This window comes from Mytilus edulis, chromosome 4 (assembly GCF_963676685.1).
Source record: "Mytilus edulis chromosome 4, xbMytEdul2.2, whole genome shotgun sequence".
NCBI classification, from domain to species: Eukaryota; Metazoa; Mollusca; class Bivalvia; order Mytilida; family Mytilidae; genus Mytilus; species Mytilus edulis.
Window position 1 is genome coordinate 55,480,428 of NC_092347.1, and position 21,290 is coordinate 55,501,717.

At 32.0% G+C, this 21,290-nt stretch overlaps 1 protein-coding gene across 1 annotated transcript in view; it reads left to right on the plus strand.

Annotated features, from left to right (window-relative positions):
* The window catches only part of LOC139519975 (complement C1q-like protein 3), a 33,808-nt gene continuing 12,518 nt past the window's right edge, over positions 1 to 21,290 (plus strand). Inside the window, exons 1-13 of the transcript XR_011663776.1 lie at positions 1 to 4,709; positions 5,424 to 5,651; positions 6,022 to 6,090; positions 6,443 to 6,644; positions 7,014 to 7,082; positions 7,435 to 7,636; positions 8,006 to 8,074; positions 8,427 to 8,628; positions 8,997 to 9,065; positions 9,418 to 9,619; positions 9,989 to 10,057; positions 10,537 to 10,601; positions 10,835 to 19,890. The gene's annotated coding sequence lies outside the window, so the exon portion shown is untranslated. The remainder of the gene's footprint in view (positions 4,710 to 5,423; positions 5,652 to 6,021; positions 6,091 to 6,442; positions 6,645 to 7,013; positions 7,083 to 7,434; positions 7,637 to 8,005; positions 8,075 to 8,426; positions 8,629 to 8,996; positions 9,066 to 9,417; positions 9,620 to 9,988; positions 10,058 to 10,536; positions 10,602 to 10,834; positions 19,891 to 21,290) is intronic.

The following is a 21,290-nucleotide window of genomic DNA, read 5'->3' on the forward strand; positions in this document are numbered from 1 at the left end:
GATAAACTGTAAACTGCAATCATGTTCAGCAAAGTAAGATCTACAATTAAGTGAACATGACCAAAATGATCAGTTGACCTCTTAAGGAGTTATTGCCCTTTATAGTCAATTTTTAACTATTTTTATTAGTTTTTACAAAATATTTTCCTCTGGAACTAAAGGGCCAAGTTCATTATAGATAGACAAAATTGTAAGAAGCAAGAATGTTCAGTAAAGCAAGATCTCAAAACACATCACCATCACCAAAACACAATTTTGTCATGAATCCATCTGACGATCTGTTTTCTTTGTTTGATATGCATATATACCAAGGTGAGCGACACAGGCTCTTAAGAGCCTCTAGTTTTTCTTCTGCCTATTTTTTTCCTTAGCTGTTGTGTTGTTTCGCAAGTTGTTGCTTAGATATTTGGAATATGATATCGTACAGTTTGTACACTTTTGTAACTACTACTGCGTAACCAAATACTTTTCCATGTAAGAGTTATCTCCCCAAACACTGTTTCTCTTGTTATTTCGAAAACATCGCAACTGTATAAGAAACTGACAAACTTATTTTTCCAATTTGCTCGTTATATCCTCAGGATGTTTCGTTTAATTCTGACCAAAGCCGTATAAAGATTCTATATGAGAGTTGTTTCCCCTTTTGCATTTGATATAAGTGAAATGTATTTATACCGGAAAACCATAAGTAATAGACATAGGGTCATTTAATTTGAGATCCTTGGTCCATAAAAGTGAATATGAGGTCAAGGTCATGTTTAAAATTTTGATTTTGGCTTGTTATCAGCCAAATAAAAATATATGTGTGGTTCCAGTAACCCTACCATCCCTACTTTTTTGGCTTAAAAGTAGCCTACCCTTAAGATTTTATTGTCATTTTTCATTAAGCACTGTTAAAGTCAGAATGTTGCTCCCATAGACTCGATGTAAAAAAAAAACATAAAATAAAAAGAAAATTCCCTACCTACCTTCCCTAACTTTCAGATGTAACTGGAACCACACATCCTTTTTTTTTTGGCCTCACTCACTTTCAGAAATCTTAGTTATAAGATATCAACAAAACATTTTTAAGAATTATTATTTGCGACATGTCCTAATACATAAATTTCAGTTGAAAGAGTACAGAGTCATTTAATGAGAGTTTTCTCCCCTATAATATCTAAAATTACTTGTATGGTTATATAACTCATTTATCGTATATAATTAAAACATAGGGTCTTTTGATTTGAGGCCCTTGTTTCGGACCTTCTTACGTTCTATAATTTTACCTTTGCTTTTTATAACTCATGTGTATACATAATAAAGTCATGGGACTTTTTGTATTAGGTTGCAATCCATTTAACCTTTAAAAAAAACCAACCGCAAGTGACCTTTTCTAAACTGGAAGTAGCAATTTTTTTCACTAAATTAATGTAAAAGTACAGTCAACTCTCGTCGTCATCTCGCTCTTTCTTTTCAATAGAAAATACAAGATAAAAGACAGCAATTGAGTAGTTTTAGGTGATCATCAACGGAAGTCTTAATCCTCACTTTATACACACCCAAGCTCATTAGTGTAAATCATGATTAATTGTTTTGTAAACATTTTAAATACATTGGTCACAAACATTAACAATGTATCACTAATTATTTATGAAAATTCTATAAAAGATAATCGTAGGTAAACACTCCTGGAAATAGCATGTCATAAATCAATTACAGTGGTCAGAAACCGGAAATTTAATAACACATGTATTGTCAGATTATTTCTTCAATCCATTCAAATCCCGGAGGTCATGTCTTGAAATATTTCTATTAGTTTGAGATAAATAATGAATTTTGAATGCTTTTGTTAACCTTGGGACCGTAAATTTAGTTAGACTCAACCGAAATTTTGACTCATCCAATTTCGACTCATCTGGAGTCAAAATACATAGATTTATATGGAACAAAGTTCGTGACCATGTGAAAACTTAGACTCATCGGAAATTTAGAGTCAACCGAGTTCGAGACAACGAGAGTTAACTGTATATAGAACCATATATTTTTGAAATCAATGTCGAGTAAACTATCAAACAATACCGGAAGTGACATTTTTCAAGTAAAAAAAAATCTCCCTTTTTTATATTTTTTTTGTATCGAAACAATATATTTTGGGAATCTGGGTACGCAGATTGAGGATTTTCAGGTATGTTTTCTGTTAATACCTTTGTGAATGTCTAATTTCGCCTTTTCTTTTTTTCTAGCAGGGCGTGACGCAGATTGAGGATTTTCAGGTATGTTTTCTGTTAAGACCTTTGTGTATGTCTAATGTTGCCTTTTCTTTTTTTCTAGCAGGGCGCGACGCAGATTGAGGTCTTAGGTATGTTTTCTGTTAAGACCTTTGTGTATGTCTAATGTTGCCTTTTCTTTTTTTCTAGCAGGGCCCAACGCAGATTGAGGATTTAGGTATGTTTTCTGTTAAGACCTTTGTATGTCTAATTTCGCCTTTTCTTTTTTTCTAGCAGGGCGCGACGCAGATTGAGGATTCCCAGGTATGTTTTCTGTTAAGACCTTTGTGTATGTCTAATTTCGCCTTTTCTTTTTTTCTAGCAGGGCGCAACGCAGATTGAGGATTTAGGTATGTTTTCTGTTAAGACCTGTGTGTATGTCTAATTTCGCCTTTTCTTTTTTTCTAGCAGGGCGCGACGCAGATTGAGGATTCCCAGGTATGTTTTCTGTTAAGACCTTTGTGTATGTCTAATGTTGTCTTTTCCTTTTTTCTGGCAGGGCTTCACGCAGATTGAGGATTCCCAGGTATGTTTTCTGTTAAGACCTTTGTGTATGTCTAATGGTTCCTTTTTTTTTCCTTTAGGTCGTGTGGACTTTTTTTTTTTGCAGGGCGTGACGCAGATTGAGGATTTTCAGGTATGTTTTCTGTTAAGACCTTTGTGTATGTCTAATTTCGCCTTTTCTTTTTTTCTAGCAGGGCGCGACGCAGATTGAGTATTCCCAGGTATGTTTTCTTTTAAGACCTTTGTGTATGTCTAATTTCACCTTTTCTTTTTTTCTAGCAGGGCACGACGCAGATTGAGGATTCCCAGGTATGTTTTCTGTTAAGACCTTTGTGTATGTCTAATGTTGTCTTTTCTTTTTTTCTAGCAGGGCGCAACGCAGATTGAGGATTTTCAGGTATGTTTTCTGTTAAGGCCTTTGTGTAATTCTAATTTCGCCTTTTCTTTTTTTCTAGCAGGGCGCGACGCAGATTGAGGATTCCAAGGTATGTTTTCTGTTAAGACCTTTGTGTATGTCTAATTTCGCCTTTCCTTTTTTCTAGCAGGGCGCGACGCAGATTAAGGATTTTCAGGTATGTTTTCTGTTAAGACCTTTGTGTATGTCTAATGTGGCCTTTTCTTTTTTTTCTAGCAGGGCGCGACGCAGATTGAAGATTCCCAGGTATGTTTTCTGTTAAGACCTTTGTGAATGTCTAATTTTGCCTTTTCTTTTTTTCTAGCAGGGCGTGACGCAGATTGAGGATTTTCAGGTATGTTTTCTGTTAAGACCTTTGTGTATGTCTAATTTCGCCTTTTCTTTTTTATATAGCAGGGCGAGACGCAGATTGAGGATTCCCAGGTATGTTTTCTGTTAAGACCTTTGTGTATGTCTAATTTCGCCTTTTCTTTTTTTCTAGCAGGGCGCGACACAGATTGAGGATTCCCAGGTATGTTTTCTGTTAAGACCTTTGTGTATGTCTAATTTCGCCTTTTCTTTTTTTTTAGCAGGGCGGGACGCAGATTGAGGATTCCCAGGTATGTTTTCTGTTAAGACCTTTGTGTATGTCTAATGTTGTCTTTTCCTTTTTTCTGGCAGGGCGCGACGCAGATTGAGGATTTTCAGGTATGTTTTCTGTTAAGAGCTTTGTGTATGTCTAATTTCGCCTTTTCTGTTTTTCTAGCAGGGCGCGACGCAGATTGAGGATTCCCAGGTATGTTTTCTGTTAAGACCTTTGTGTATGTCTAATTTTGCCTTTTCTTTTTTTCTAGCAGGGCGCGACCATATTGAGGATTCCCAGGTATGTTTTCTGTTAAGACCTTCGTGTATGTCTAATTTCGCCTTTTCTTTTTTTTCTAGCAGGGCGAGACGCAGATTGAGGATTCCTAGGTATGTTTTCTGTTAAGACCTTTGTGTATGTCTAATTTCGCCTTTTCTTTTTTTCTAGCAGGGCGCGACCATATTGAGGATTCCCAGGTATGTTTTCTGTTAAGACCTTTGTGTATGTCTAATTGCGCCTTTTCTTTTTTTCTAGCAGGGCGAGACGCAGATTGAGGATTCCCAGGTATGTTTTCTGTTAAGACCTTTGTGTATGTCTAATTTCGCCTTTTCTTTTTTTCTAGCAGGGCGCGACCATATTGAGGATTCCCAGGTATGTTTTCTGTTAAGACCTTTGTGTATGTCTAATTTCGCCTTTTCTTTTTTTTCTAGCAGGGCGCGACGCAGATTGAGGATTCCCAGGTATGTTTTCTGTTAAGACCTTTGTATATGTCTAATTTCGCCTTTTTTTTTTTAGCAGGGCACGACGCAGATTGAGGATTCCCAGGTATGTTTTCTGTTAAGACCTTTGTGTATGTCTAATGTTGTCTTTTCCTTTTTTTCTGGCAGATTGAGGATTTTCAGATGGAGGAGCCCAGATGAAAGTTCAGTCCTAGACCTGAAGGAAAATTGTTTCGTTTTAGTTGCCAGATAATGATGATGTAAGTATTTGGTCATTACAATTGGGCTTAAAACTATTTTTTTTAAAGCTTGGGTAATAGAAATTAGTTTTTCCTTTGAAAAACTGCTTAAAATTTTATTACAAAATTATCCATAACTTCTTGTTCAAATTTATTCCCTTATTAAGAAATGACTGATGCGTAGTGGGTTGTTGAACAGTGTGCACCACATTTTTTATGTTATTTCGAATAAAAAGAAAAAATATTAGTCATTTCTGATAATTTAATTCTAAAGTCCATTTTAAACCGTAGAAAACCATGAAAAAATGTTGATGACGTCACGGTCACATGACTAAATTATGTCTACGGTCTGACAACAAAATAACGTCAGCCAATCAGAAGATGCGTTACATCCAAAATTAAATTATTGAAATATAATTTTAAAAGAATTATTGTAATTATAAATAGACTGATCCCCAATTTAGAATTAAACAATTTTTAAACATGCATCACATTAATTTCTGAGTTATTAAAACAAATACACTCTTAATATTGAAAATATGGATATTTACATAATTATTTACATTTTAATTGGGAAAATACGACTTTGTTTAGATTGTTTGTTCAAAATGTATACATCAGATTGTTTTTGGATAATTATCTGCATACAGTAATTTCAGAAATAATGATGGTATCATTAAACAGTCTTCATAATACTGATTAAAAGTTAAAATGAAAATGGTTAATGAATTATAGGCAAAAAGAGCATAGACACAGAAAATTGCGCCATTGACACAGATCTGGAAAGAAGCTTAAAGGACCAAGTTTCAGTCGAGATGGCAGATGAGTAGCAACTCCATGGAAGATGTTTACTAAGATCTTCAACCAAGTCTGAGGCTTTGCCATGTACGCAATCAAGCAGCAAGGATAGCAGATGATGAAGATTAATTATTAAGTCTGAGGCTTTGTCATGAAAGAAATAATGCAAGTATATTCAAGCTAATTAACTCTGTACATTATCAGGAAAAATGTGATAAAGTCTATAAGGATTATCTATAAGGCAACACACATTTTTGTTATTTTGCACATTTACAACACACAAAAAAATATATTTATCAGTTTGATAAATGTTTTTTCCGGTACAAGAATAAAATTTAATGCCATGAAAAGTCAATCCTGATAGAATTTTTACTTCAAGGGAGATTAGTACAATAAACAGCAAGAATGTTTCTTTCAGTGGGAGATAACTCACTATTACACAATCAGAATACAGAATAGATTAATAAAAATTTAGGCTGGCAATTTAACAAATTTGTAAAATATATAATTTGTGTCAATTTTAATTCCTTTTTAGGTTATAAAACAGTGCCAATGTTTTCATGAAGGGGAGTAAGACTTGTGGTATAAGATATCTTAAATACAAGTACGTATATAATTCCGCTATTTAAACAAATTTTATCATCATAAAATAAGTTTACAGAGAAAAATGTGCACTAGGCTTAAAGTTGTAAGAGGTCAAATGTTTTTTTGTTGTTGACTTAAGGTTCTAAAATTTTGAATTGATCACACTGATGTCAGACAGTAAGGACTTGTATGCAGGCTTTGGCTAAACCACGAAATGAAGTACCAACAAAATTACAATTGTTCACCAAATAAGACACTGAAAATGGCTCCATTGATGCAGGTCAGGATATGAAGCTTGAAGGAATATATGTCTATTTCATTTATATTGACCAACAACAGTCTTATAAATATAATCTAATTTATAATTTTAGTTTTGTTTCACCAGCCAGTCCCAAGTTTCAGTCCAGATGGCAGATTAGAAGCAACTCCATGAATGATGTTTACTTAGATCTTCAACCAAGTTAGAGGCTTTGCCATGTAAGCAATCAAGCAGCAAGGATAGCAGCTGGAATGAAGATTAATTATTACATTGATCTTCAACCAAGTCTGAGGCTTTGTCATGAAAGAAATAATGCAAGTATATTCAAGCTAATTAACTCTGTACATTATCAGGAAAAATGTGATAAAGTCTATAAGGATTATCTATAAGGCAACACACATTTTTGTTATTTTGCACATTTACAACACACAAAAAAATATATTTATCAGTTTGATAAATGTTTTTCCGGTACAAGAATAAAATTTAATGCCATGAAAAGTCAATCCTGATAGAATTTTTACTTCAAGGGAGATTAGTACAATAAACAGCAAGAATGTTTCTTTCAGTGGGAGATAACTCACTATTACACAATCAGAATACAGAATAGATTAATAAAAATTTAGGCTGGCAATTTAACAAATTTGTAAAATATATAATTTGTGTCAATTTTAATTCCTTTTTAGGTTATAAAACAGTGCCAATGTTTTCATGAAGGGGAGTAAGACTTGTGGTATAAGATATCTTAAATACAAGTACGTATATAATTCCGCTATTTAAACAAATTTTATCATCATAAAATAAGTTTACAGAGAAAAATGTGCACTAGGCTTAAAGTTGTAAGAGGTCAAATGTTTTTTTGTTGTTGACTTAAGGTTCTAAAATTTTGAATTGATCCCACTGATGTCAGACAGTAAGGACTTGTATGCAGGCTTTGGCTAAACCACGAAATGAAGTACCAACAAAATTACAATTGTTCACCAAATAAGACACTGAAAATGGCTCCATTGATGCAGGTCAGGATATGAAGCTTGAAGGAATATATGTCTATTTCATTTATATTGACCAACAACAGTCTTATAAATATAATCTAATTTATAATTTTAGTTTTGTTTCACCAGCCAGTCCCAAGTTTCAGTCCAGATGGCAGATTAGAAGCAACTCCATGAATGATGTTTACTTAGATCTTCAACCAAGTTAGAGGCTTTGCCATGTAAGCAATCAAGCAGCAAGGATAGCAGCTGGAATGAAGATTAATTATTACATTGATCTTCAACCAAGTCTGAGGCTTTGTCATGAAAGAAATAATGCAAGTATATTCAAGCTAATTAACTCTGTACATTATCAGGAAAAATGTGATAAAGTCTATAAGGATTATCTATAAGGCAACACACATTTTTGTTATTTTGCACATTTACAACACACAAAAAAATATATTTATCAGTTTGATAAATGTTTTTCCGGTACAAGAATAAAATTTAATGCCATGAAAAGTCAATCCTGATAGAATTTTTACTTCAAGGGAGATTAGTACAATAAACAGCAAGAATGTTTCTTTCAGTGGGAGATAACTCACTATTACACAATCAGAATACAGAATAGATTAATAAAAATTTAGGCTGGCAATTTAACAAATTTGTAAAATATATAATTTGTGTCAATTTTAATTCCTTTTTAGGTTATAAAACAGTGCCAATGTTTTCATGAAGGGGAGTAAGACTTGTGGTATAAGATATCTTAAATACAAGTACGTATATAATTCCGCTATTTAAACAAATTTTATCATCATAAAATAAGTTTACAGAGAAAAATGTGCACTAGGCTTAAAGTTGTAAGAGGTCAAATGTTTTTTTGTTGTTGACTTAAGGTTCTAAAATTTTGAATTGATCACACTGATGTCAGACAGTAAGGACTTGTATGCAGGCTTTGGCTAAACCACGAAATGAAGTACCAACAAAATTACAATTGTTCACCAAATAAGACACTGAAAATGGCTCCATTGATGCAGGTCAGGATATGAAGCTTGAAGGAATATATGTCTATTTCATTTATATTGACCAACAACAGTCTTATAAATATAATCTAATTTATAATTTTAGTTTTGTTTCACCAGCCAGTCCCAAGTTTCAGTCCAGATGGCAGATTAGAAGCAACTCCATGAATGATGTTTACTTAGATCTTCAACCAAGTTAGAGGCTTTGCCATGTAAGCAATCAAGCAGCAAGGATAGCAGCTGGAATGAAGATTAATTATTACATTGATCTTCAACCAAGTCTGAGGCTTTGTCATGAAAGAAATAATGCAAGTATATTCAAGCTAATTAACTCTGTACATTATCAGGAAAAATGTGATAAAGTCTATAAGGATTATCTATAAGGCAACACACATTTTTGTTATTTTGCACATTTACAACACACAAAAAAATATATTTATCAGTTTGATAAATGTTTTTCCGGTACAAGAATAAAATTTAATGCCATGAAAAGTCAATCCTGATAGAATTTTTACTTCAAGGGAGATTAGTACAATAACAGCAAGAATGTTTCTTTCAGTGGGAGATAACTCACTATTACACAATCAGAATACAGAATAGATTAATAAAAATTTAGGCTGGCAATTTAACAAATTTGTAAAATATATAATTTGTGTCAATTTTAATTCCTCTTTAGGTTATAAAACAGTGCCAATGTTTTCATGAAGGGGAGTAAGACTTGTGGTATAAGATATCTTAAATACAAGTACGTATATAATTCCGCTATTTAAACAAATTTTATCATCATAAAATAAGTTTACAGAGAAAAATGTGCACTAGGCTTAAAGTTGTAAGAGGTCAAATGTTTTTTTGTTGTTGACTTAAGGTTCTAAAATTTTGAATTGATCACACTGATGTCAGACAGTAAGGACTTGTATGCAGGCTTTGGCTAAACCACGAAATGAAGTACCAACAAAATTACAATTGTTCACCAAATAAGACACTGAAAATGGCTCCATTGATGCAGGTCAGGATATGAAGCTTGAAGGAATATATGTCTATTTCATTTATATTGACCAACAACAGTCTTATAAATATAATCTAATTTATAATTTTAGTTTTGTTTCACCAGCCAGTCCCAAGTTTCAGTCCAGATGGCAGATTAGAAGCAACTCCATGAATGATGTTTACTTAGATCTTCAACCAAGTTAGAGGCTTTGCCATGTAAGCAATCAAGCAGCAAGGATAGCAGCTGGAATGAAGATTAATTATTACATTGATCTTCAACCAAGTCTGAGGCTTTGTCATGAAAGAAATAATGCAAGTATATTCAAGCTAATTAACTCTGTACATTATCAGGAAAAATGTGATAAAGTCTATAAGGATTATCTATAAGGCAACACACATTTTTGTTATTTTGCACATTTACAACACACAAAAAAATATATTTATCAGTTTGATAAATGTTTTTCCGGTACAAGAATAAAATTTAATGCCATGAAAAGTCAATCCTGATAGAATTTTTACTTCAAGGGAGATTAGTACAATAAACAGCAAGAATGTTTCTTTCAGTGGGAGATAACTCACTATTACACAATCAGAATACAGAATAGATTAATAAAAATTTAGGCTGGCAATTTAACAAATTTGTAAAATATATAATTTGTGTCAATTTTAATTCCTTTTTAGGTTATAAAACAGTGCCAATGTTTTCATGAAGGGGAGTAAGACTTGTGGTATAAGATATCTTAAATACAAGTACGTATATTATTCCTTTATTTAAACAAATTGTATCATACTGTCAATAAAAAGAAACAAACAATCAGCTATCACTGGGCTTGAAAACTTTTGGTCAGTAGTTTTAATGTTTAATTTATTAGTACTGGTAATTGAAAATCATTTTTGCTATGTCAACTCCAACTAGATAGAGATCTTTGTCTGGTTTTATTGGTGTTTTGTAGATAAGTTAGTGCATGTACAGGTCCTATATTTAACTTCAAAATGTCATTAACGCAAAATTTTCCCCTAAAGAGGGATTCTCACTGTTTGAGGTTTCAGAGGTTGGAAAGTATGTCATATTTGTTAGTGTTGTTGGGATGTTGTCACATTGATGTTTTCTCTGCATCTTCTTTCACCTAGATATGTTATATATCACATATTTCTATATAATGTACATAAGTATACCAACAGTGATTACTTTTTTACTGTTTTCAATGACTAAGCATTTTATTTTTCAGGTTAGCATTACAGCTTGTCCTTACAGTTTGATGTTGGAAATGACTATTAGAGTATACTTTTAAAGGTAAGAAAGAACTATTTTATAGATTTATAAAATTTTCGAATTAAGATCATGTGATTTTTATAATCTTTTTACAATTTATTATTTTCTGGAATGACCTGTCAAGTTTTAGGAAGGGAAAAATAATTGTTTTCAAAAGTTTCTCTGCTTAAATTGTTATTCCCAGTTTGCTATTTTTTGCCTATTTCAGTGTCTTAAAATATGACAGAAAATTTAAAAGTGTATTTCTTTTTCAGATAACAATTACTGTGGCTGAAGGATATAATTATGTGATTAATTACTCCTTAGAGATTATGTGAATGTTCTTAACATGTTGACAGCTGAGCACTCTCTTCACAAGACATCAGATTTAACATCCTCATTCTGACACTGGACATGGCTGCCAATTTGTACATCCTGCACTACCAAACAGATGCCTCACTTTTGCAAGGATTTTGCTGCCAGTCTGAAGAAGACCAAGAGTGACCATATTTCCCTTTGCAGTCTTTCTTACTCTATGGAACAGTTTCCAATATGAACGGTTCATATAAATCTTGCATAAACAAGAGAAAGAATGTAGTTGATAAATTCTAAAATAATTAATGTAAAGATTCTCCATTTTCAACAATAGTGGAAGTTTTAATTAAGGTTAGTGTATTGTGTTTTTCACTCAACTTTCTTTTCCTCTCTACCATTAAATGCTATGGATTTATATTACTTGTGGCTCAACAGATAAAATGGTTCTTATTAAGTTAACATTTACATTGGTTAAGAATGGAGAATCTAAAAATAACAAAAATATTGTAAATATTTTTAGTATAGCAATGGATAGAAATCAAAAATATTATTGTAAAAATTGGTGTAATGATACATTCAAGAGATTACATGTAGCAATATGTAAATTATCCTTATTTACTTCTAGTCACAGCCATTTCTAAATATCAAGCCTATTGCTACAGGTACTCGACTCAGTTGTAATTGATCTAAGTCTTAACAGGGTCAAGGGGAGGTAATGCACCGTTTAATGCCTCATACTTGAAGTTTCTTTAGTGCACAGTTTACCAATATAACTTAGACATTCTCTTCTGTAATTTGCGCAGTACCAGAGTACTGGAACTGTTTTACAAAAGGTTCAATGCAAGTCTCAGACTTTTTGTATCGTGTCAATTAAGCATAGAAATTACCAAAAAGAAACAAATTTCTCTTTCCTATAGCTTCTTTATGCACTTTTGTTTGTAAATATGTGTTACGGCCTAAATTGACCCCAACTTATTTTTAGTCTAGGACCATGTAATAACTGTGTGGTGTGCTATTTGTAACTTTTCATTCCAGTTAAAAAAAAAGCACATTAAATATATAAGAAAGAAATATTTATGGCAAAATTGCTTTTCAAATTTTAATTCGGTTGAAATAAATCCCACAATTTTTTATAAGCAACACCCCCACTCCCCAATTTTTTTATAAGCAAACCCCCCCTCACTCCCAAATTTTCATAAGTAATTTAGTTGCTGTTTCAAGATCAAGAATGTTAAATAAAATATGTTTTTGCAAATTTGGACGACAATTAATTGCAATTATGTATCATTTCAACAATAGAAGTAGTATAGACTTGCAAATCCATACCATTACATCACAGGTAGTAGTATGGTTGTCTGAGCGAAGCCAATTGGAAGTACGTACCTCTTAGTGAAGCTAATTGGGAGCACACCCTCTGTCTTGTTGCGAAGCTGATTGGAAGCAGTACATATATACCTCTGTCTGCAAAAACTAATTAGAAGTAGTACCCCTGGCAGAGCGGTCCCAATTAGAAGCATGTAACTCTGAGGGAAGCCAATTGGAAGCATGTACCTCTGCAAAATTTGATCAAACATTATTCAACAAATTTTATTTAACATTGTTTTTAAAGTTTAATTTCATACCAACTCTCATTTCTATTTGTAATTACTCCCCTTGTTGACATTGTGACGTGCAAATTATCACTTCACCATTTTGTACTGGCCTGTAGTTTTTATCCTGATAAAGATGCACTAGAAACAGAAACACGTAGATCTTTTTAAATTACTACAGCACATTCTTAAGTATTGTTATAAATAAGGGCCAATTTTTTTTTAAGTCAAAGGTGCATAATTTTAGTTTATGCACCTTTAAATGATAACTTACTTACTGTAACTTTTTGACAGCCAAGGTTCCTCAAAATCTATAGGGAGGCTGATATAAGTTTGCTGTCAAGGCCATATGATACAGTAACAGGGGAGGTAATGATGTTGCTAATGTCCAATGTTACTTTCGCTATGTCAAATAGTTACGTATTAAGAAAAGATTCCTTCTTTGACTGATTTTTATCATTCAGACTGATTTAACTTGAAAATGAGTTCATGAACCCCTCTTTTTAAAAATGACATTAGGCTTGAAAATGTATCAAGATTATTTGTGCCAATTTGAAGAAAATACCAATGGAAAATTTTTAAATAAGATAAATATACAGCCAAAAATGATGTGTTTTTTCTTTTACTAAAATCCGGTCTATAGATCATTTGTGCCAATTTGAAGAAATCACCAATGATATATTTTAAATTAGATAATTTAAACATCCAAAATGATGTTTTTGTTTTACTAAAATAATGAAAACATGAAAATGAATTATTTCAAAGGAATTGTCCATTCGCAAAGTTAAATACTCTTAATATGTAGAGATGATATTCCAGTTTTTTTTGTCCCCAAACTCCGCTTGTGTTTATCTTTTAAAACAAAAAAGTTAAGTATATTGTCTGTTAGCCCATTTGTCTGTTCATCCGTCTGTCCCACTTTAGGTTTAAGTTTTTGGTCAAGGTAGTTTTTGGTGTAGTTGAAGTCCAATCAACTTGAAACTTAGTACACCTGGTCCCAAATGATATAATCTTTCAAATTTTAACTCCAAATTAAAGTTTTGACCCCAACATTCTTTTTATTAAAGTTTGATTTCATACCAACTCTCCTTTTCTATTTATAATTACTCCCCTTGTTAACATTGTGACGTGCAAACTATCACTTCTCCATTTTGTACTGACCTGTGGTTTTTATCCTGATGAAGATGCACTAGAAACAGAAACACGTAGATCTTTTTAAATTACTACAGCACATCCTTAAGTATTGTTATAATTAAGGGCCAATTTTTTTAAAGTCAAAGGTGCATAATTTTAGTTTATGCACCTTTAAATGATAACTTAACTTACTGTAACTTTTTGACAGCCAAGGTTCCTCAAGATGTATAGGGAGGCTGATATAAGTTTGCTGTCAAGGGCATATGATACAGTAACAAGGGAGGTTAAATGATGTCACTTATGTCTGATGTTACTTTTATAACTGTGTTGTGTGCTATTTGTAACTTTTCATTCCAGTTAAAGCACATTAAATATATAAGAAAGAAATATTTATGGCAAAATTGCTTTTCAAATTTTAATTCGGTTGAAATAAATCCCACAATTTTTTATAAGCAACACCCCCAATCCCCAATTTTTTTATAAGCAACCCCCCCCTCACTCCCAAATTTTCATAAGTAATTTTGTTGCTGTTTTTCAGATTCACTACAATATTATATATTTCACTTTCTATTCTTTGACTGATATTATATCATAACCCACTATTGTCATATTCTCCCACTCTCCTCGCTTTCTTGAAGCCAAAACTGAACAGAGTATTTGATCGCTATATAATGTTGACCATCAGAACTTCTCTTATTTATTATCCTTACAGAAATATCATGCTTTTCAATTAAAGATGACGTAAATTTGCACTTTTATTGACAATTAATTACCCAGTGATTGGAATTCACGTGACCTACTTTTAGCAAATGCAAACACTGATTTATGATTTTTTGCATCTTGTTTGTAAACATGTTTGTACTAGAATTATAGTATGCAGCTTAGATATATCTGTAAACTTCTTAATTGAGAAAAAATTTCACAAAACAAAAGCGAATTGTTTTACACGATGTACACTTAGGCTTTTTATAGCGTACTATAGTATGGGCTTTGCTCATTGTTAAAGGCTAAACATTGACCTATAGTTGTTAATTTCTGTGTCATTTGATCTCTTTTGGAGAGATGTGTCAAAATCATAGCACATCATCTTTTTATATATATTGAGTGAAAATACTTCAGGATCTTGAAGATGCCTAAGCATAAATTCCACTAAAAAAATATCCATAAAAAGATAAGATTGATCTTTTAAAAGCATACTTATGCCATGTGAATAAATTTATCAGTTTTCAAGAGTAAACTTGACAACATGTCATCCTTATGTTAAAAGCAAGTAATTAAAATGATTGGTGCCACATATTTTTACACCCAAGATAATAGGTAGAAGTAAATTTAATTTCTGCTTCCCTGTAAACTAGAAATAGCGTGAACACTGGAGGAAACTCTCGATGATGAGCAAAATTATTCTGTGTTCCACATGTGTTTTGCAATTTTATTTACACCCAAAAGTGTTAAAAATTCAGAATTTGATAAGATATTTTAAGAAATCTTTTATAGTGAAAATGCAAAACCCAAAAAGGCTATCATTGTTGCCCATGTAAATAATTAATTCATTTAAACAAAGCGAAATAACAATTTCTGGCACATCACTATATTTTTCAAGATCTATTAGAATTAGGATAGGTAAATTAATAAGCTACTAGGTAGTAAACTGTATCAGAAGAAAATTGCTGATCATCATGAACAAATACCGGTAGTCTATATCAAGTTTTTACTGTTTTTTTTATTCTTATGTTCAAGGGGTAGGAATCACTGTAAGAACCAGTATTCTGTCAAGGACCTTGTCTTTAGTCATTTCTCTTTGTATGTATTAAGGCATATATAAAAAAGGGGGCATAGTATTGCTAATATAGTGACATTTGCGTATTTCTTATTGCATTATGTTGCCAAAATCTCCATAAAATATTAAAATTAGGTAAAAATCAAGAGGCTCTAAATTTTCTTAGTAACGTCAAATTGAATTTTCTGTTAACGGTTCAAATAAAACACATAACAGCTATGATAAAATCTTAATTTCAGCCTTTTCATATTTCATATAATTTTGTTTTGCTCAGACATTGGTGACAAACAGTAATACATATATAAATTAGAGTTATCAAATCATCATGATTATCAGCTTCAAGTCTTTAAAAACACCTTGTTTTAAACTTAGCAGAACAGTTGAAATATGCTGGTCAATGCCCCATGTCCTCTACAAATGGGATAACTGTAAAGAAAGTCATTAAATGATGAACAATTGTTTCTTTGATCCAAAAAATTTGAATATAACAAAAAGGGGTATACAGTAATCAACAAATGCAAAGGTTATCTGATTTTATTTCAGAAAAAGTCCGTAAAATGGCTTTCATTTTTATGCCCCACCTACGATAGTAGAGGGGCATTATGTTTTCTGGTCTGTCCGTCCGTCCGTCTGTTCGTTCGTCCGTTCGTCCGTCTGTCCCGCTTCAGGTTAAAGTTTTTGGTCGAGGTAGTTTTTGATGAAGTTGAAGTCCAATCGACTTCAAACTTGGTACACATGTTCCCTATGATATGATCTTTCTAATTTTTAATGCCAAATTAGAGATTTTACCCCAATTTCACGGTCCACTGAACATAGAAAATGATAGTGCGAGTGGGGCATTTGTGTACTGAGGACACATTCTTGTTATAATTGAAAAAAATAAGGGGGTATAAAGGGGAGATAATTTTGACATAGTAGAAATTAGAATCCTGACTGCAAAAGTAGTAGATTAATATGAAAATTTCCATATTATTTTCCAAAACAGCATGCTAGCTAGGTTTATTTTGAATTGAAAATTTACAAAATAGCGTAAATTTCGAAAGTTATTGTTAATTGAAGAATGAATTAGAGGTTTCCTGATTTTGATGTTAACTTGATCTTTTGAGAAATATTTTTTATGCATTTGGTTCTTGCATAACCTCAATAAGTTAAAACAGAAGAGTACAAAATTCCCAAGTGATAATGTGCACTTCACTATTTGTCACCATAAGAAGAAATTATAAATAGAGAATGTAAGTAGGTATGAAAGTAAACTGGATCAAGAATGTTAAATAAAATATGTTTTTGCAAATTTGGACGACAATTAATTGCAATTATGTATCATTTCAACAATAGAAGTAGTATAGACTTGCAAATCCATACCATTACATCACAGGAAGTAGTATGGTTGTCTGAGCGAAGCCAATTGGAAGTACGTACCTCTTAGTGAAGCTAATTGGGAGCACACCCTCTGTCTTGTTGCGAAGCTGATTGGAAGCAGTACATATATACCTCTGTCTGCAAAAACTAATTAGAAGTAGTACCCCTGGCAGAGCGGTCCCAATTAGAAGCATGTAACTCTGAGGGAAGCCAATTGGAAGCATGTACCTCTGCAAAATTTGATCAAACATTATTCAACAAATTTTATTTAACATTGTTTTTAAAGTTTAATTTCATACCAACTCTCATTTTCTATTTGTAATTACTCCCCTTGTTGACATTGTGACGTGCAAATTATCACTTAACCATTTTGTACTGGCCTGTAGTTTTTATCCTGATAAAGATGCACTAGAAACAGAAACACCTAGATCTTTTTAAATTACTACAGCACATCCTTAAGTATTGTTATAATTAAGGGCCAAATTTTTAAAAGTCAAAGGTGCATAATTTTAGTTTATGCACCTTTAAATGATAACTTAACTTACTGTAACTTTTTGACAGCCAAGGTTCCTCAAGATCTATAGGGAGGCTGATATAAGTTTGCTGTCAAGGCCATATGATACAGTAACAAGGGAGGTTAAATGATGTCACTTATGTCTGATGTTACTTTTCGCTATGTCAAATAGTTACATATAAAGAAAAGATTGTTTCTTTGACTGATTTTTATCATTCAGACTGATTTAACTTGAAAATGAGTTCATGAACCCCCTTTTAAAAATGACATTAGGATTGAAAATTTATCAAGATTATTTGTGCCAATTTGAAGAAATCACCAATGATATATTTTAAATTAAATAATTTAAACATAAAAACATGACGTTTTTATTTTACTAAATAATGAAAACATGAAAATGAATTATTTCAAAAGAATTGTCAGTACACAAATTTAACTCAAAATACTCTTTAATATGTAGAGATGATATTCAATTTTTTTTTTCTTTCCAAAACTCCGCTTGTGTTATTCTTTTAAAACAAAAAAATTGAATATTTTTTTTCCTTTAGAGGGAAATGTCTAAAAATTTGACCCTGTTTGTCTATAAAAGTAGCACATGAAGGTACATTTATTATTACCTAATTGAATTGACTAGGTGAATAAATAGCTTGTAAGCACAGTAATATAAAACTTTGGGTTTTTTATTTTCAATAAATTGTATTTAAATGTAAAATACAATAAATTAATTTTTATGCCCCACCTATGTAGTAGAGGGGCATTATGTTTTCTGGTCTGTGTGTCCATTCGCCCATTTGTCTGTTCATTCGTTTGTCTGTTCGTCCGTTCGTCCGTCTGTCCCGCTTTAGGTTTAAGTTTTTGGTCAAGGTAGTTTTTGATGTAGTTGAAGTCCAATCAACTTGAAACTTAGTGCCCCTAGTCCACATTGATCTAATCTTTCAAATTTTAATGCCGAATTAAAGTTTTGACCCCAATTTCACTGGCCACTGAACATAGAAAATAAAGTGGGGAAGTTCAGGCTAAAGTTTTTGGTCAAGGTAGTTTTTGATGAAGTTGAAGTCCATTCAACTTGAAACTTAGTACACATGCTCCCCATGATATGATCTTTCTAATTTTAATGCCAAATTAAAGTTTTGATCCCAATTTCACGGTCCACTGAACATGGAAAATTATATTGTGAGTTGGGCATCTGTGTACAATGCACACATTCTTGGTTTTTTTTTTAAGTTAAATTGCCAGAGAATAGGGTAGAATCATTGGTTCTTAATTTCTTGTTAATGAATTCATGAGAACAGACTCTGTAAGCATATCAGTTAATGAATATTTGTGGTCTTGAAAAATCATGATATCTTTGAAAATAAAATAACTACTCATTGCGCCAAATAGATTTTATTAGAAATTATTTTGTTATGAAGTAGTTTAAGTGAAACAGGAAACCCTTATTATTTCTTTGAACAGTTTTGAATTATGAACCTCATATATACTTTAAAAATTTGATTTTAATAAATGAAGAAAAAAGTTGTGATAATTTTTAGTTTAAATTCAAATTGTAGATTTGACATGATAAATTACACATTTTTTTATTTTTCTAAACAACTCCCTAGTAAGCTTTAGATAAGAAAATCTGGAAAAAGAAAAAGAAAAAAAGTGTACTAGCAGTGAAAGGATTAATAATTTTAGAATGAATTCAAAGTTTTCCTATGTTTATAGCTGCATACTAGAAATTGGTATTTGTTTACTTGACAAAAAGAGGATTTTTATTTTAAGTCTTCCCGTCATGTATCAAAAAATGGATTTCCTGAAAGTTGGCTTTTGAGGCTTGAACTTCTTTTCTTTACACTATTGAATCCAAACCAAAAAGATACACTAGTTTTCTCTGCCAATTAAAAGTGGTGTGTTTACAAACAAATCGAAAAGATTTGCTATTTCAGTTATCGTTTTGATATAAAATACTCTTCTACTTTTATAGAAACAGAATTCATCAAAAATTCAATATCTCAAAAGGGACATCATAAGGACTCCCTTGTGAGGATGTGGGAGCCCTACAGTATTCACTTTGTCCAACGGTCTATAATTTTTGTAAATGCAAAATCTACAAAAATATAGATAGTAAACTGGATCAAGAATGTTGAATGAAATATGTTCTGCAAATTTGGACAACAATTAATTGCAATTATGTACCATTTCAACAATAGAAGTAGTATAGACTTGCAAATCCATACCATTACATCACAGGAAGTAGTATGGTTGTCTGAGCGAAGCCAATTGGAAGTACGTACCTCTTAGTGAAGCTAATTGGGAGCACACCCTCTGTCTTGTTGTGAAGCTGATTGGAAGCAGTACATATATACCTGTGTCTGCAAAAACTAATTAGAAGTAGTACCCCTGGCAGAGCGGTCCCAATTAGAAGCATGTAACTCTGAGGGAAGCCAATTGGAAGCATGTACCTCTGCAAAATTTGATCAAACATTATTCAACAAATTTTATTGAACATTCTTTTTATTAAAGTTTGATTTCATACCAACTCTCCTTTTCTATTTATAATTACTCCCCTTGTTGACATTGTGAAGTGCAAACTATCACTTCACCATTTTGTACTGGCCTGTGGTTTTTATCCTGATGAAGATGCACTAGAAACAGAAACACGTAGATCTTTTTAAATTACTACAGCATATCTTTAAGTATTGTTATAAATAAGGGCCAATTTTTTTTAAGTCAAAGGTGCATAATTTTAGTTTATGCACCTTTAAATGATAACTTAACTTACTGTAACTTTTTGACAGCCAAGGTTCCTCAAAATCTATAGGGAGGCTGATATAAGTTTGCTGTCAAGGCCATATGATACAGTAACAGGGGAGGTAATGATGTCGCTAATGTCCAATGTTACTTTTCGCCATTTCAAATAGTTACATATTAAGAAAAGATTCCTTCTTTGACTGATTTTTATCATTCAGACTGATTTAACTTGAAAATGAGTTCATGAACCCCTCTTTTTATTATGACATTAGGCTTGAAAATGTATCAAGATTATTTGTGCCAATTTGAAGAAAACACCAATGGAAAATTTTTAAATAAGATAAATATACAGCCAAAAATGATGTGTTTTTTCTTTTACTAAAATCCGGTCTATAGATCATTTGTGCCAATTTGAAAAAATCACCAATGATATATTCTAAATTAGATAATTTAAACATCCAAAATGATGTTTTTGTTTTACTAAAATAATGAAAACATGAAAATGAATTATTTCAAAGGAATTGTCCATTCGCAAATTTAAATACTCTTAATATGTAGAGATGATATTCCAGTTTTTTTTGTCCCCAAACTCCGCTTGTGTTTATCTTTTAAAACAAAAAAGTTAAGTATATTGTCTGTTAGCCCATTTGTCTGTTCATCCGTCTGTCCCACTTTAGGTTTAAGTTTTTGGTCAAGGTAGTTTTTGGTGTAGTTGAAGTCCAATCAACTTGAAACTTAAAACCCCTGGTCCCAAATGATATAATCTTTCAAATTTTAACTCCAAATTAAAGTTTTGACCCCAATTTCACCGGCCACTGAGTATAGAAAATGAAAGTGCAAAGTTCAGGTTAAGTTTTTGGTCAAGGTAGTTTTTGATGTAGTTGAAGTGCTTCAATATTTAATGTAATTGTTTATATATTGTCTGTAACTATGTAATTTGTAGTTTATGAGAAATAAAATTCATTCATTCATTCGAAGTCCATTCAATTTGAAATTTAGTACACATGCTCCCCATGATATGATCTTTCTAATTTTAATGCCAAATTAAAGTTTTGATCCCTTAAGATGAAAAGTGTTTTTAGTTGATGCTTATGTGCCAGAAAGTGAAATACTATTAAAACTTAGCCAGTAGCATCCTAATTATGTTGAAAATAGTTGGTTTTTTTTGTGAAACTTAATTTCAACCACTATATGAGGCCAAGGAAATAAAGAGATTAGGGTTCCACAAACTATATAATTCATTTGTTATAACAAACACAATGTGTAGAAGTAGGTTTTGTTGATGCATTGAAACCCTTTTAAATGTATAG